The 17,745-nt window shown below is 40.9% G+C and overlaps 1 protein-coding gene across 11 annotated transcripts in view; it reads right to left on the bottom strand.

Annotated features, from left to right (window-relative positions):
• The window catches only part of PAG1 (phosphoprotein membrane anchor with glycosphingolipid microdomains 1), a 116,008-nt gene that overhangs the window by 58,642 nt on the left and 39,621 nt on the right, over positions 1-17,745 (bottom strand). For 8 of the 11 annotated variants that reach the window (XM_040585730.1, XM_040585733.1, XM_040585738.1 and 5 more), the window contains one exon: positions 16,432-16,530. The exons of the other annotated variants lie outside the window; for them this stretch is intronic. The gene's annotated coding sequence lies outside the window, so the exon portion shown is untranslated. The remainder of the gene's footprint in view (positions 1-16,431; positions 16,531-17,745) is intronic. 11 annotated transcript variants of the gene reach the window in all.

A 17,745-nucleotide genomic window follows, 5' to 3' on the forward strand; every position in this document is an offset into this window, starting at 1 on the left:
TTTAAAAAATGCATAGGTGTGGTGGTTAGGGACATAGTTTAGTGGTGGACTTGGCAGTCCTGTGTTAACAGTTGGACTTGATGATCTGAAAGGTCTTTTCCAACCTAAATGATTCTATGATTCCAAGGTGGGTTGTTTTTTTACTTCATGTGATCTCTGTCATCTTTACCTAAGTTGCTGAGAAAGCCAGTGGGTTAGCAGAAGCCTATTCACCACCTCGAGACACTGTACTGGATAAAATGCACTGGACAAGACAGTAAACAGTACTGCCTATCCCTACCTATTGAACTGAGAGAGATGCTAGCATAAAACCCTAAAACAGAGATCAGAGATGGGATTTGCTTAATCAAGCAAGTTTTGCCAGAAGGTGTAATTACATACCGCAGAGGATCACACGAGCCTACTTTTAGAAAAAAACCCACACAACCAAATCTTGAAATTCTTCAGTATTTGCATTAAATCCACGGGAACTATATGGGCTTCAGCATGTGTTTTCTCCCACACCAAAGCAGACAGATGGACAGACAGGGATGTGAGAAAAACATTTTCTGTTAAGCCTGAGGGGAGATGAACAAGTAAAGAAGGCACCATGTGCTTTCCCCCTGCCCAAAGCATAACCCCCCCTGCTGTACTGACAGCCTGGCCTTCACAGAGCTCCCTTCCCTTGACAGCAGAGAAAGCAGTGGCCAGGCAGCCAGCAGGGCAGTACTCCTGCCAGCACCTCTCCCACAGCTGGGAAGCATTCCTGGGGTGCTCTGTGCCCTGTTGGAGCAGGGAGCAAGGCTGGGGCTCCCCACCTCCATTGTCCTGCCACCCAGCATGGCCCTGGGAAGAGAGGTCACCCTGTTTCACAGCCATCAGTTATTGCAACACAGAAGCTGCCTTTGTATAAATAGTTTTCGTTCTACTAAAATTCATCTACCCTAGCTTGTTTCCTTCCGAACAGTTGCTAATGGATTTCATTACAGTTTTTCTCCTTTTTCATGTGCATTCCTCTCCTCGCAAGGAAGGCGTCGGAGCAGCCGCAGCCAGCTGTGAACTTCCCCACAGGGACCCTGGCTGCTGCCTCTGAGGCACCAGTGACAGTCCCATGATGACGGAAAGCATCTTAATTTCAGACAAGATCACTTGCTGCTGCTGTGGGAATGCAGGCAGCAAAGTCTGCTCACTTTACAGCCAGGGAGATGAGTCTTGCACCCACTGCAAGAAGGAGAAACATTTCGTTTGGAATCAGTCTGCTCACTTTACAGCCAGGGAGATGAGTCTTGCACCCACTGCAAGAAGGAGAAACATTTCGTTTGGAATCAGCAGGGCAGAGGAAACAAATTAATCATGCAGTATGTTTAGGAAAGCCTCGCCTTCTCTGAAGTGTTTCAGCAATGATGTTCAACAAATGGCAATTGTACCCTCTCCACCTTTGCTTTTATTGTCTGATGAAGGCAAAGTCAAAATATTAGTTCTCTTTTTCCAGCGCTTTTAAAATCAGATTTCTGGGGTAGCTGTTAGCATTCTCTCTGTATTAGACACCAGAAGTCATAGTGAGTCAAAGCCTGAGTCTTTGCTCAGACAAATCCAGGAACATCAGCTTGGAAAACATGCCTTGGGAAACCAGCTTCTATTCCCTGCCACTGGAAGCATCACAGCCGACAATCCCAATCAGGCCAACTAATACAGGTTTCCTGATATTTTTTACTTTCCCAATTTTATAGAATGTAGAGAAAATAAACTCAAATAAGGGTGGGTTATCTCACACGTGTAACCTCTTCAAAACTAAAACACAGACATTAAGAATGTGAAATACCAGCCATATACAGATCTTGTCTAAGAGATCCTGTTAGCACAGATATACCTGGGCTGGCAGGCACACTTTCAAAAATTACAGGTCTTGTACACGCAGAGAAATCTCTTTGCCTCTATGAAGCAGCTTTTTTTTTTTCCTTTTAAGTGCAGTCTTTCCATTCATATCAAATACTGATAAAACAAAACTTACTTTGCTTGTGTTTTATGAGCTTATGACCAAGAAGAGCTTCACGCAAAAAAAGTAACTTAGGCAGTCATTTAGATATTTGCTCATTTAAATAGGTGGCCATACTTTGCATGAATTTAACATTGTCAATAAGTACAGGAGGTGTCAAATACTCAGGCTACTATGTTCCTTCTTACTGATACAATAATAATTACCAATGGCTCCTCTTTTAAGAAGTAAAACACTCACAGTGCTATTTGGTTTTTTTATAACAATATTTAACATGGGAGAGGTCATAAAAGGATAAGCAGCTGAAGCCTCCAGACAAACTGATGCCTCCAGAGAAAGTAAGTATTTACCACACAGTATAATTACATGTACAAAACCACTGTTCACAGATATAAAGACAAAACCAATTAAGGTCTGCTGTTACCTGTGACCTACCATCTCTGACTTCTGCTCTGCGCTTCCATTCTTCAGCCAGCCCTTTGCTGCAGCCACATCCCTGTTCTTCCCCCGCTGCCTGCTCCTGTCCCTCTGCTCTAACAGTGTCAGCAGTACCACCCACAGCACTGGACATTGCCTACTTGATTTGCCACTGCATCAACACAACATAAATCCCCCAGGCACACCAAAGCAACACTACATTAATGCTTCATATATGCTGCAACAGCATCTCTCAAAATGCCTAGAAAATCTTTTCAGATGACCACGGCTTTGTTCCCACTGCACTCTGGCAAGGAAGTGGTTAAAACAGACAGGGAAAACCACTGCAAATAATCTGAAAGATTGTATTCCCATTTTATTTGCCACTTTTAATCCTATTTTTGCCTATAAAAATCTTCATGCAATACTGCTCTGTTGAAACAATTAGAAATGCTTTGGCTCCGTGCAAGCAGAAAAGCCCAGAACCTGATCCAGCGTGCAGGAGCACCACTGCCTCGCCTGCCACGAGCCTGCAGTGCCATGTCAGGCATTGATTTCTCCGGACATCTGCCTGCTTAGGAAGAAGCTTTTATAGGAATTGTTTTAACGACATTCTGTCCCATGCAAGTGTGCAGCCAAAAAAATTTAAACCCCGCTCTTGACACAGTCTTTTTCAATACAGATGAAGTTCATAGGAACCATTTATCCTTCACGTTTGTGTTTTCAGCTTTATCATTTCCATTTGCTCAAGACCCCTTGTCATGTCTCATTCTTATTTTAGCACTAGTCTTAAAAGTCTTACAGACATGATTATTTTGACTCAGCACCATCTTGCTATCCTCAATTCTGCCTTCACATAAAAAAAGACAAAAGCAAAAGCCCTACCCCTCTATATTATTGTATATTCTTACTAATAGTGTCCAAAGGGCATATGAATGTATGAAAACAAAACAGAGCTGCACAGATGAAGGATTCCTATCACTTAGGAATGTAAAAACCTTATCTTCTGTGTTTTCCTGACTCTGCAGTAAAGAAAAGACACTCCCAGGTGGTGAGAACTAGCAAGGAAGTTTGCTTTGTGAACAATTCCCTCAGAAAAGCCTTGCAAGGAACTATTTTATAATGTTAAAGCTCTTGTCTCTTAAAAATGCAATTCTCTACTGGAAGTGGATAATGTGAAGTAAAGTACCAGAAAATGAAGTGGCTTAAGTTTATACACAGTCAGCTGGGCTTTCTCTAAAGAAACATTACACGGACCCTTTACAGCTTGTGAAGCTGTATTTCTAGAAGCCAAAAGAAGCATGGAGTAACTGAAGGCTCAGGTCAAAGGACAGAAAAAAACAGGGTCCTGCACAATGGGTCTGCATTGCAACTGCACTAATACTCTCATCGTGTAAAAGGGCAGCAGTGATAGACAGGAATGAAACGGAAGATTAATCCCTGACGGCTGTTACAGCTGACAGCCGTATCACTGGGGCAGCAACTCCAGCCAGGAAGTTCTGTTCCCCATGGCTAGGTTGGTCCCTGCTCTGAGCTGGGACCTTGACTTTGCAGCATCACAAACAAGATACTTCGTGAACACTACAGATGAGGATGCTTCGGAGAGTTGAATGTGGAAAATATGTAAGGTTGAAGCACTCTCCTTGTTGCCTAATGATACTTGATTCTGGCCATTGGATAAGCCCATCACTCCTCCATCACCAGTGTGATGTGTGATTTAGTATCTTTCACTGGAATAAAGTTCAGAAACCTCAAGCTAACCTTGCACCAGTTCCCTTTCTCCAGTGAGGCCCAGCTTCTGTCTGGTACATGTGCAGGAGCTCCAGAAGATCAAAGCTTTTCCCATGGAGCGTGTGTTGGGAATCTTAAAACAGAGCATGCCTAGTTCAAATAATCTCATTCATGGCTTTAGCTTTTGAAAGCAGCAAAAATAAAAGCAAAGAAATGACACTAGGGATGCTTGCAATCACTGCCAAGAAGTGGAATCTACCATATGAGCTGAAAAATTAAAAATATGTGAGTGTAAAAGTGCAGGAAAAGCTAGCTGAAATCACAGCAAAGATGTGTCTTGCAACAAAGCTATGAAGAGTAATACGTAGAAGTGGCAAAAATACTGGTGTACTTAAAAAAATAAAACCAAGAAAAATATTTAAATCATCAAGTTCAAATTAAAACCACTTAGACTTAGCTACAGGTATGAAAAGAAATACATCCGTAAGGAAGAAAATAAAGCAACGCAGACTTGACAAGAAATGTAACTATGCTAAAATGAAGCCTTATGAAATTCTGTGCAAGTTGAAAGACTGCCTTTTTCCTCTCACCTCCCAACAGTACAGCTTCCCGTCTGCTTGTGGAACACAAACAAGAGTCCCAAGGCCCTGAGGAGATCTGTACCAGAAACCTCCACACTCACTCTGGTGTCTCATAACACAGCTGCATCACGTTCAGCTTTCCACACCTTGCTGAGAATGTTTCCATTGAAAAATTCCAATGAACAAACCATGCAGCTCTGCGTGGAGAGCTGCTGAACCCTTAAAGGAGTTCACAAGTCTCTATAGACAACAGTGGTCTTCAGAAGCATCACTGCCCAAGGAAAACATCCTTTCATTTTGGCACTAGGCTTATCTAGGGGCTTAGCACAACTGCCCACACTGGCCTGCAGAAATTAATTTCTCTCCTGGGCATGACAGTCCAGTGCGGTGCATCATGGACAGGTGGTGGCATTGCCTGGCACTGCCTCAGGAGCCAGGCTACCTTCCCTGGCAGGTGATCAGGGCTGACCACCAGGGAGGGCTTGCCAGAGGGGAAATGACAAGAAGTACAGAGAAACTGAGACAAAAGCATTGCAACAGGCTGCCCAGGCACGTAGTGCAATCACCATCCCTGGAATTGTTGAAAAAACGCATAGATGTGGTGCTTAGAGACATGGTTTAGTGGTGGACTTGGCAGTGCTGGGTTACCAGTTGGACTTGATATTCTTAAAGGTCTTTTCCAACATAAATGATTCTATGATTCCATTCTTTGAAAATTTCTCTGCTTGTTCTCCCCCCCTACAAGGACCTGGACCTTCAGCTTTTGAGCCAAATTGTCACTTTTTAATTTTTTATCCTTTCCACCCCAAGTGCCGATACTGTGGCTCTTCCAGGCTGAGGAGACCCCTGCCACATCAATATTCATAGCAGAGATTCTGAAGAAAGTTCATTTATTTTTCAGAATTATTACAGTTAATTGGAAACATCTGCTACAAATATCTGTATGCCAGAAGCATCCCAATCTACTAGGCAGTCTCTGCAGGAATACTCACTCTGTCTTTTCTGGATAGGTTTTGCCAACGGCATCTTTATTGTCAAAGAAAAGACACCATAAGAGTAATCAGCCAAATGCAGTTTATATTGTCTCTGCTCATTTTCACACAAAGTAGTAACATATGCTGTGCTGTCACAGCTGTGAAAGATATTTTCATCTCCTTGTTTGGCTTCTAGATGCTGTCTTGCAGGGAACCAGGTCAAGGAGTTTTGGGAACACTGCTCACCTCTGATACCTGGTAGAATCCTTAACCTAATACAGTGCTGCAGCAAGAATATTCAAGCACATGCAATTAACATTTTACAATTGTATTGAGATTAATGTCAATATATTACATTAATTTAAGTACATTATTTAACGTAATGTGAGTGTTACATATTTATCTAAGTATTTATGTGACTAAAGCATCGTTATTTGAATGTCCGGTGGAAAAAAGTTCCCATGAGGATAGAATACAGCCTAAGTACAAAGTATTTGCAATAAATATACATATTGAGACCTACTGAAAATCTAAGCTGGAACTTACAAACATAGAATTTCTAAACAGGTTGTCAAAGATAACGAAAAATTCAAGTGCAGACTGGACTTTCTAAGTATTATTAGCCCTCTCTCTGACTCTTGTAAATTTTTTTCGATAGGCTGAAATGTGAGGCATGATCATTTTTAGTAGAAAGTGTATGTCAAATCTGTGAATAATGAAAGAAAAGCACAATGTCCATTTTTTTGTTTTAGGGGAAAAGATGAACAAAGACATTCATATTAAGGAGTGAAGTGTGGTTACATCTCTAATGAAGTCAGATGAAACTAGACAATGTCTATATTACAGAGCTTGCCCACAACATGCTGGAGACTTCTAACTGGCTGTACAAGGCAGCATGATGGAAAAACTTGTTTAAAAACGTAAAGAGTAATAAATCAGAACCTCCAAAGACATCTTTGAAGCAGATGCTTTTCCCTGAGATGCCAGACTAGGAAACTTTATCCAGGGAGGAAAAAAAAAAAAAAAAGAAAAAAAAAAAAAAAAAAAGGAAGAAAAAAAAAGCTGAGATTTTCAGCCAGACTTTTTTACAATTAAATTACTATGGGTAAAATTTTCATTTTTCAGCAGATGGTCACTATGAATTCTTATCTCAAACTAGATTAGAAACAGATTTTCATTTTACATGAAGAGCAGAAATCAGTCTTCTGTAATATAATCTTCTTAGATTCTCTCCCACCCCAAGGGTAAGAGCCACAAATTACTTATCTAACAGTGTGGGAATGGACATTTCTTTGTTGACACCATTAAGAAGTTCCAAATCACGCTGAAAGAACTTGCACTCATTGACAGACAGAAAAAAATGAAGTGTGAAAAGCAAAAGACCACGTAATGTCTGGATACATATATTCATTTGGCAGAATCCTGATGCTGATAGTAATAATACAAAAATAATGTCTCTGACTGGAGTAGCAAGTATTCCCTTATTCCCTGAAACATAATAGTTTCCACACTACAACTGCAGCAATAATTAGGATGTGAACTTTTGGGCCATTTTTCTTCATTTTGTGCAACGAGCTTATGAGGACCATCGTCACTTCACCTCTCATGTTTGAACAAGCTAGTCTGTATTTCCTTCTGCTTTCCTCAAGAAGAGGCAATGAAAAGGCTGGAAGTGATCATCACCTGTACTAAATTCAAGAGGTATTAAGTGACCCATGATCCTCAGTTTTCAAGTTAAAGTTGAAAATACCGGTTAAGTAGTACTCTTGAACCCCTGTGTACCCCTGAATACTGCTGTGTAAAAATTAATAAAACTGCCCTACAATTTTAAGGCATGATGAACCAGAAAATTATACAGTGAGGTGTATAGCTCCTGAGCATGTTCATAGGTCTTTATGCCATGAAAAATAAAATCACGCCCTTTCCCTCATTTGGACTGTGAAGGAACTTTCTCTCAGAGAAGTGGTGGGTTTGGTGGACAGTGTCACAGCTTCCTCTGCCCCCTGGGGAAAGGCCTGAGCCAACTTTTCTGGATTCACTGTAGAAATGCAGAAGCTGTACTCACACGAAGGTGGGAGATGTGTCATTTCTGTTGGTATTAAACAGAACTAGATGAAGGAAAGAAAATCACACATTCTTGTTTGTAACATCAAGTCACTCTTGGTTCTCACATTTGTTGGCTTGCCATGCTGCATGTCTGACACAAAAGGCAATCTTACTCTCAAAGCAGAGTAAATCAGCAAGTAAAATTCTTGGAATAACAACAGTTAAATCTGTCCAATACTTTCCTAAAAATGCATATTAAACCTGCTTCAGCCATAAAAACTTGATAAATATGTTTAATATATTTGCAAGAAATAGTCATTCATGTCAAGAGTAAACAATGTAAGCATGGAAACCGGTCGAGAATAATCTTAAGAAAAAAAATGGAGTAGATGCTTCAGGATACAACCCTGCTACTGATAACTATTGTTATGGCTAATCCAAAAAGCAAGCTTTATGTGCCCTAAGTGGAAAAAACTGTCATCTCCACTCCTTCCTGGTGTGGCAGTTAGGAAAGCACGAGCATTAGCATATGAATGAACAAAACAAACGTCTCTATTTCCTGAGAAATCAAGATTAGGGAGAACAGAAATTGTGACACACGATTTCTCCCAGAATCTACAGAGCCCTATGGACTGCCAAGGACCACAATGCAAGGAGGCAAGACAAGCAGTGACAAGAATGGAGAAGAAGTGGCACCAGCTCTGACCTGAGCATCAAAAGCACGGGCCTGGCACTGAGCTGCCACCCTCTGGGCCTGCCCATATAGCTGCGGGCAGACCCTGGGACCCAGCAAACCACCTGCTACGTCCTCCTCTCACATTCAGCTCCCTCCTTTGGGTGTCCAAGGTCCTCTCCCAAGGGCAGTATTTAAGCAGCAGAGAAGCCATGCTTTGTTCAGAGCGCTGACGGCACGATGACAGTATCTAAGGGTACCTGTATGCCTGCTTCCGGCAGCACGTGCTGCTGGAAAGCGGCACAGCAGAGCTGGTACCTACCTACACTGTGCCTGGTGTTGAAAGTCAGCTTGACCAAAGAGTCCGTTTAAGAGCTCCAGCCTGCCTTTGGGAACTATGTAAACTGGGATGTGGTACTGACCATGCACACAATCAGGACTCGGTGCTCTCTAACCTCCAGTGTCTTAGCTAACTAAATCCCACCCCAATCCCAAACCTTGCTGCAACTTCTAGGCATCTTCCCACCTAATGTCTGTCTGCATAATTTCAACCCACTCCCACAGAGGAACTTCTACAGGTAGTGGAGTCTCCACCCTTGGAGATATTAAAAAGCCTGGGCGACTGGCTCTAGGTGGCTGGCTGAGTGAGGGGTTGGATCAGATGACCTCCAGAGGTCCCTTCCCACCTCAGCCCTCCTATGCTTCTGTGAAACTGCTGAAGTTTCCTTCGCAGCACAAATAGTCTTCCAAGAGGGAAACCTATGTGGTGTAGGAAGGGAGCTTTCCTATTTCTCTGCAAGCAGGCGGTCTTTAGGTTGTGCTCATGAGCAGTGATCACTGATCATCCAAAGAGGAGCAGAAACTCAACACATTCCCACAGCAGCAAAGGACAAGCGGATGTGACTGACAACTGTCCCTCCAGGAGATGCAGTGTTTGCTGTCACTTAAGTGTCCCCCTTTCCTGCTGCGCTGCAGCAGCGTGCACAAGAACACATCTTCTTTCATGCTGCCTGCAGCACAGACACATACACCACTGGGGAATGCTTCAAACACATAGAAGCCGCTAGCAATTTAATTAAAACATCCGCAGGCAGACAAGCACATGCACATCCCATTCCTCAAAGGAAACACCTTAAATATATACAAGAGCACAGGACTGCAAGAAAAGTCCCAAGTCCCTTCCATCAAATGAAGAAACTCCATCCTAGAGCTGCTCTTTATTTTTACCTTTGCTGCACCAAGAAGGGGCTGTTCACGAACCTCAGAGATAACCAGGGACTGTCTTCTATCGCCTGGCCTCACTTCACCTATGGTCCGTTTACCTTCTGGGCACACACTGTCATTTAACCCAAAATTTAGTTCGTCTCACCCCCTTGTGTTTACTCTCTTCCCTGTATATTTAACCTCCTGAAGACAGCAGGATCTCAGCCTCTGCTTTTACAGCCAAGGTTTTTACAGTGCTTTCTGGTACAACATGCAATCCATCGTCCCCCCCCGATTGCCCTGACAGCCCCTCTGTGTGCCTGCCCCAGGTTGAACTCATCGTTCTTTTAAGTGAATTGTGCACACTGTTCCCACTGTGCTTTGTCAACATTTTGAAATATGTCGTTAATACTTTCTTTCCCTGCTAGAAATACCTCACCCACTACACTCTTGCCATGCATGTATCTTATTAACAGCAGCAGCATACTGGTAGCTTGATCCTAGACAGAATAGGTCCTAGGACCCTAGATCTACAACAGGCCGTAGAACTAAGATCCTGGTCCTATACTACCTCATATAGCTATAGCTGTATTTATTTTTTCCTGGTTTTCAGCTGATGAGTTCCCAGCTCACAGACTAAATTCAGATGCTTACTCTCTGAAAGCATGGCCTTGCACTTTGCACAATTACATTTCATGCCATACCTATTACACCAAATTGGAAGAAAACCTAACCCTTCTCATATGATATGATCCTCTTCTGAAATGTCAGTGACTCGTACCTTTGAGTCATCCGTAAATTCAGAAGCGTACTACTGCTTATTTGTGACAATGATACGAAGATATTAAACATGTTTCATCTCCTTTGAAGAACTTAACTGGCAGCCTCCCTTTGACCCAGCACTCCTGCTTCAAGACTGATGTTGCCATCTCCCCTTTATTCAATTTTCTATCTATTTCAAATTTCTTCTATAAATCTCATTCTCTTACCATACTGATAAATCTCCATGTGTGTACCATATTCAAATTCTTTACCAAAACTGAGATGGATTACATCTATTACTTTTCTTCAGCAACAGACCTGAAAAAGATGAAACAGCTACCCTCGGCACAAAATATTTATTTTTATTTTATTTTATCCCATTTTCTGATTGCTTCCCTGACTTTATTACCTTGTTCAAAATTTGCTTTAAAATATTATATGCTTTAGAGGTTGGCCTAACAGGCTGTCATTTACCCAAATCCACTTCCCCTGGCTCTATCTCATAATTTGAAGTATAGATTTTATACTTCTCATTCTTACACCTCATTCTTCAATATGTTCCTTAGAAACTCTGCAATCTCATATAACAATAAATTACTTTCCAGGGAGGAGCAGAAATGTTTTTAAAAGTAAAATTTGATGACATCTCACTGCTAGTCCCTGGAAAAGAAGTGCTGGATATTATGTTTCTCTAACTTGTCCCTGAAACTGCATGGCTGTTCTTAATGTCACACTGTACTGTGGGGGGGGGGTTGTGGGGTTTTTTTTAATAGCTAATATGGGAAACACATGGTTCCTCTTTAAAGAGGCCTCCCAACTCAAACCTAAAATCAAATACCTCCCCATAACTTAATTTAAAAGGTTAAAAAGGTCAAAAGTCTCTTCATCACCAAAGTACTTGTCCAATTCTCAATAAGAAATTTAATTTCTCTCATCTGGAGCAAATGTGTATAATGCAAATGGCATCCAGAAACTCTACTGCACTTTGGAATTAAACCCACTCTTCGCAGCTGCTGTTTTAAACATCATGAGTCTGGAAATGAAACAAAGCTTTGTCTCATTGGCATATCCCTGCATTAAACTCATTTGTTGAAGTTAATGTTAAGTGGTTTTGGCCACCAACTGCGTAACTCCGCTGTACATTCCACTGTACAACAGCCCACAACCTAATGAGCGGCACTGCAAATATTCCAGATATCTGCTAATATTATGCACAAAGATGTAATTAGAAGTGTGTGCGAACACAGATACGTTTGAAAAAGAGAACAAACATACAGCTCCAACTGATACCTTTATTAACTTGTTCTCAGTGGTAGTATCATATACAGGGTTAGTGTGAGGTTAATGTATACCCCACACTGTGACCTTTCAGACTGAATTTAATTGCATCCCTACCAAGAATACAGAAAAATGGAAAGGTGCACGCTGATTGATTTTCTTCCTTGCAGACCACAAGAGCTCATTCAAAAAACCCTGCCATTAAATTTACAGCACAACTGAAAAAGAGTTTTAAATGATATACACCCTAATCTAATTTTTGAAACTGGTATATCAAAGACTCTCCATCATAAGCCACAAAATCCCCATTTACCTCTTCTGTAAACTCTCTGTAGTGCATACAGCACTATCCTTCAATTGTTAGCATGCTTAAAGTGTGTGTATCACACTGTCAGAGCCTTGCAGTCAAGTGTTAGCACTTTTAGGCATTTGCCCCTGTAATCTTTGGAGACTTCAGTAACTGCAAGTCAGGGAAAAATCAAAGTAAAAAGAAAAGACAGGTCAGCATGAACCTAAATGCAATGTAATCTAAAGACAGATATTTCTACTACACATACACAACACATTTAGGTTCTAAAAGAATGTTTCTGTCCTTACTTTAGTAAAGCTGGGATGAGTATCTTTGTGAGCATACCACTGCAGAGTGAACTATGTGAATTGGGAAATTTTACCAGAATATTTTATACACTGTGATCGCTGTATAAAATATGATATGACTCATTATAGAGGGTTTTATTCTAAGACATGTTTATTTTCTTTGATACCAATATTTTTTGCTAATTTTTGATTATTCATCTAAATAAAATTTTTGTGGTATCTTCAGATATTCAATAGTAACACTATATTCTGTAATAAAAATGCCCACAGGGAACTTTGAAATACGTGTTTGTTTAAAGCATTTTCCACTTGCAGTGGATGAAAGCAACAGCCAACCACACTGGGGTTTCAGCGTTTTTTCAAGGAGGTGATGGCAGGCACATTTTGTTATTAATGTATTAAGGTTTTAGCTATTGCACTCATCATCGCGGTCAGAATGACTCTTCTACACTAAAGTACCGAAGAGCACTGTGCACAGCTGAACCATCACTTGGATCAGTTGCATTTAGAGGGATGCAAACTTGGATGAGCCCCAAATTATGGTAGACCTAACGTCTCATTTGCCAGCAAATCATTTGTATCAGAAATGACTTTTGACAACACTAAAATTAAATTTCTCCCATGTTTAACATGCCCATTAAAAAGAAATCCTTCAATGCCATTCACTGATGCTCAGATGCGGACAGTCAAAATGACCATGTGGTTGGCCACAGCCTACCTTCAGCAATAACCCTGATTTAGATAACCTGCAAATGCTGTGGAGTCAAGGATAAACTCTCCCACTCAAAAATTCACCTTTACAGCTACTCCATTTCCACAAGTCTCTGATGCACAAAGGTACTGGGAGTGCCATTGGGAGCCTCAGAAAACAAAACTCTGGGTAGACTAGGATAGTCTGACCCACATCAGTTTTTGTCGCTTTACCAAGACTTGATTTTAATTTCATAGTAAGGCTGTATCCAAAGCAGTGCTGGAGCCTCATGAAGCCTTCAACCACCCCTAACTTCCCTTGGATGTTCCTCAAGGAACGGAGTGCAGTGTGGCAGCAGCAGGCTGGGGTGGACTTAGGGCTGGATGAGTTTCAAAGCACTTTGAGAAAGGAGTCGGTGCTGTAACAAAGCAACCTCCTGAGAGCCCACTGTGAAACTAAATTCATAATTTCTCATTGAATTCATCAGAATGGAAGCTCAGTGTGAATGACTCCATTAAGGCAAAGACAGAATTAGCCTCATCACACATGCGGCAGCATATGTCTCTTTCAACATGCACTTCAAAATAGATACCGAATAGAAAACAGATGATTTTTAACTTCCTATTAAGTCTACTGGTAAAGAAAACATTCTCAAACCCCTGCATATCTTCATGCAAATTACTCTATTGAAAGATAAATATCAAAGTTACATGAGATTCTAGATAAGTAGCAAAAAAGGCTTGAAAGAACAAGGAAGAAATAAAAACACCTAAAAAATCTCCAAAGACGAAAAATAAACAGCAGTTTATTTGTGTTCTCAGGAAAGCTCAAAGCTAAACATTAGCATTTTCTTTTGGAGGCAACTTTTTGCATATTGAGAGCCAGCTTAAATAAATGGCTGGCTTTTCTTCTTAGAATATTTGGGAAGTCTGCAAATTTTTTTTCTCCTTTGAGAAAATAAACATGAAAACCAATGCAGGAAGAACTCCACACAGAAGTAGTGCAGAAGAAATTCAAATACCTTGTTATAATTATAAATGAGATCTTGGCCAGGCAGAAATGCATACGAAATGCTGTCAGGTGGAGTGTTTGCCAGCCATCCTTCAGGAGCAACAATCACAGAAATCCACCCTTGTCATCTTCTTGTGGATCTCCTTTCCCCACCCCTCATGAATTTTAAATAGCTTTTATTTTATTCCCATACTTCTCTCATAATCTTGCCCTAGCCCGTTCCCTGTTAGTCCCCAGGGTTCTTCTTTTGTATCCCAAAAATCTCAGTTGAGGATTTGCTGGTATCTAACATGAGAGGTTCAGGGACTCCAGTCAGCTTTAAGCTGCAGTAATTTTTTCTGCTTAGTAAAGCCTGAAGGGAAAGTACTTTTCCTTCCTTGCTAGATAGTAAACATTCCTCTTCCACGGGGCAAACAAATTATCTTCTGTTATTTGTAAAGACACTCAACTAATATTCTTGTTTACATCTATAGACGTCTTTGTGCTATCCCTAGTCTAGCTCAGGGAACTGAGCCGAAGGTGTTGCAGCTAACATCTGGTGGAGTAAAAGCCTGAATGCTGGCGAGCAGCACCCAGAGAAATCCATGCACAGCAAAAGACAGAAACAGTCACTCTCAAGTTCGAGTTCAGGCTAAGATAGCATCAGCAAAATGGATCTCAAGACAGTAAGTATCTTTGGTGAGCAATCTTGTTATACCCAGCAACTCAGCAGAAACATGGTTTTCTGCCTCCAGGGAAGGGTGCAACATGTACTCACTAATGACTGTTCATACAGATCAACACTACCTCTGTATTGCTTCCCACCCTCCTTACACGAGGTATTTCATGATCAAAGTACTGAAATCGACACTGCCAAAGCAACATTATTTGAACAGTCAAGTTAAACACATGCACATTTGAAGGATCAGAACTTTAATGAGTTTTTCTGGTGGTTTTTTGGCATGAATACAACAAACACTTCAACACAAATATAACTCTGCCTATGCAAAGTGAAGAGCTCTGCTCATGTAATTAGTATCTACAAGCACAAATATTTGTTTATAAGAATTGAACAAATCATTAAATATTTATTAGATTATTTCATAAATAGACTAATTAGTTCCAAAATAGCTGCTTTCTTAAACTACATGACCAGTATGAATCTGTTACCCTTCATTTAACGGTTTTCATTGAAACGAATCCTCTGAATTGACAGAACTTCATTAAAACCAACAGACTGTTGTTCTAATCTTTGCAGGTGGTACCTGAAACTCAACACCTCCAAACAAAAACCAGTCTACTGCTATTCCAGTCAATAAGGCTGTAGGCAAACCTGTTACTTTTAACTTAGTCATCACAACCTCAACTGTTTGATGCTCATCAACACACACCTTAGAGAACGTAAAGCCTGTTAACAAACAGGGTTCTTCCAAAAATGTGAACTCATCCACTGCTCGCTCAGGTTAGTTTAAATCACCAAAGATGGCTCCACATTTTTAAATTTGGTTTGAAATTGAAAGTGACTGAAATGTCCCACAGTAATATGTCACCGCGTAAGAAAGCTGAAGTTAGAAATATCTCCCAGACGTGGGTTAAGATTTCCAGATGAATAGAGAGAGTAGGAGAAAGTGGGAAATACATGTTCCTGTCCAAAAGCTGCTGACTGTGTTATACAGCACTTGTCCAGGATGTGTCAGACAAGACTGCTGAGGCTGGGTTCTTGGTGCTACAGGAAAATGCCTGGCCAAAATACACTTGGCTGCTCTGGGATGAATTTCTCTCTATATTGTTTCATTACTGTTTTCAAAAGGCCCAGTTTAGCTGCTGTATGAAAAAAAGGAAGTTTCTAATCTAGCATTTTGCACCAAAATAAATTCAGGGGTTTGACCAGTCACAGACACAAGAAACCAGGGTTCCAGCACACCTCTTGAACTAGCAATGCACAACAGAAGCTTAATATGAACTTTTCATAATATTAAATACAAAGGCTTACCTAAATATCTCCTTCAAACTCCTATTATTCTGCCATATCTCAGACTACTTTTTTCTTTTTCTGTGCATTTTCTACATCCAGAAACATTTTAAACTTACTCATGGCATCACTAAGTTACACGAGGAACAAGGCAACTGACATGGCAAAACCAAACCTAACACAAAAGGTATATGCTGCAATGTTGTCAGAAACAGATAATAAGTACAGAAGCATCATGGAAATAATACAGGCAATAAATAGAAGCTATGTGAATATTTTTATTTTCAAGACCACTCCTGAAATTATAAGATCAATTTGGCTTTGTTTTTCTCTCACTCCTTTTCCATCTTGTCAGAAAATAGTGCAAAACCACTGCAATCAATACTCTCTTGCTAGCTTGGATTAATGATTTATGTTAATTGCAGACATCTACATAAAAATACTCCTTAGTACTCCTCTTCCATAGGACCTTTACCAAGGATGAAGTTCTGAACACACAAATAAAGTAAAAAGAAACTATTTTTTTAAAGAGAAAGCTTACCTTGTAGCACACTTTCAGCAGATGTCATCAAGAGGTCTGATTGCTTCCAGTGGCTTTGATCTTGCTATTGTGCAGCAGCTCCTGACTGAAACAAGTGACCTCAGGGGGACAAGGAGAGAACAGGGATCACTCCACTCAGAAAGGGTCTCCACACATCAGACATGCTTTTTCATACTCTATTTACCTTCAGGCTGGACTCTGAAATACCAAAGCTCTGCAGCTCCAGCTAATGGGATGGGAGTTATCAGCTCCTCAAAGGTTCATGCCTGTCAGCTCCAGACAGGACAGCGAGACACCTGCTCCCACCAAGACCCTGCTGATTCTGGTGAGGTGATGCTGAACTTCACCTCAGTTCTGTGAACACCCAACAGCGAAATAACAGAAAGACAACTCGTCAGCATATGTCACCTACAGCTTCCAGATGGGGAGAAAACCAGATGAAAAGCCTTAGCCAACATATGGGGGTTTTGTGGCATTTGCCATTTCTTTCAACAGCATGAACTAAGCCCCCGTGAGCATCAAGTAATGAATAAGTCACTTGTCCTGGCTAAGCACTAAGCTTCGATTGTGGGATAGAAGCTAACAAGAAAAATCATTGACAATGCAGCACCTGATGACATTTTCCAGTATGCACTGACCTTTCCAGTACCATTACATTTGGCTTCACAGCACAATTACATTGTTTCAGGTCTATGTATTGGTAAGATCTTCATTATCCGAATCTTACCAAAATCTTCACACTTCTAGTGAGAGCACAAAAAAAGACATTACTGAAAAAGGCCTGTCTGAAACAATATTCAGTTCAGTGACACCAGACAGACCCCCACTTTGCTGCTGGCATTAATTGTTCACACCACCACACTGTAACCTAGCCAGGCAAGTACCGCGTAGAGGCTGACGACCAGCATAAGGATGATGCCTGGTGACAGTGACAGGAGCAGGCAGCTAAAAAGCACCAAATGCAATATTAAAGGACAGAGTATAGCAAATGAACCTTGCAATCACAAGCGCACCTGCAAACCAGAAATTATTTCATGACATGTGAGAGGAGGCCAAGTTAATTTATCACTCAGAACACAAAACCCCACATTCTCCCTTGTTTAATTCATCTTAGGAGGTTACAATGATTAGTTTTATTTCTAGCAAACCTACAAATTTGCTTTCCATCATTTCCCTTCCTCCATTTACATTTGCTTAATATGCAAAGGTAATGCATTTTATTGAAGAAATAAGGAAGATCGGCATTAAGTCACGTCTGCTATAGAACTCAGTTGACTCCCCACCAGCTGGAATCTATCATTTGATTAAAAATGC

Source organism: Falco naumanni, chromosome 3 (genome assembly GCF_017639655.2).
Source record: "Falco naumanni isolate bFalNau1 chromosome 3, bFalNau1.pat, whole genome shotgun sequence".
Classification (NCBI taxonomy): Eukaryota; Metazoa; Chordata; class Aves; order Falconiformes; family Falconidae; genus Falco; species Falco naumanni.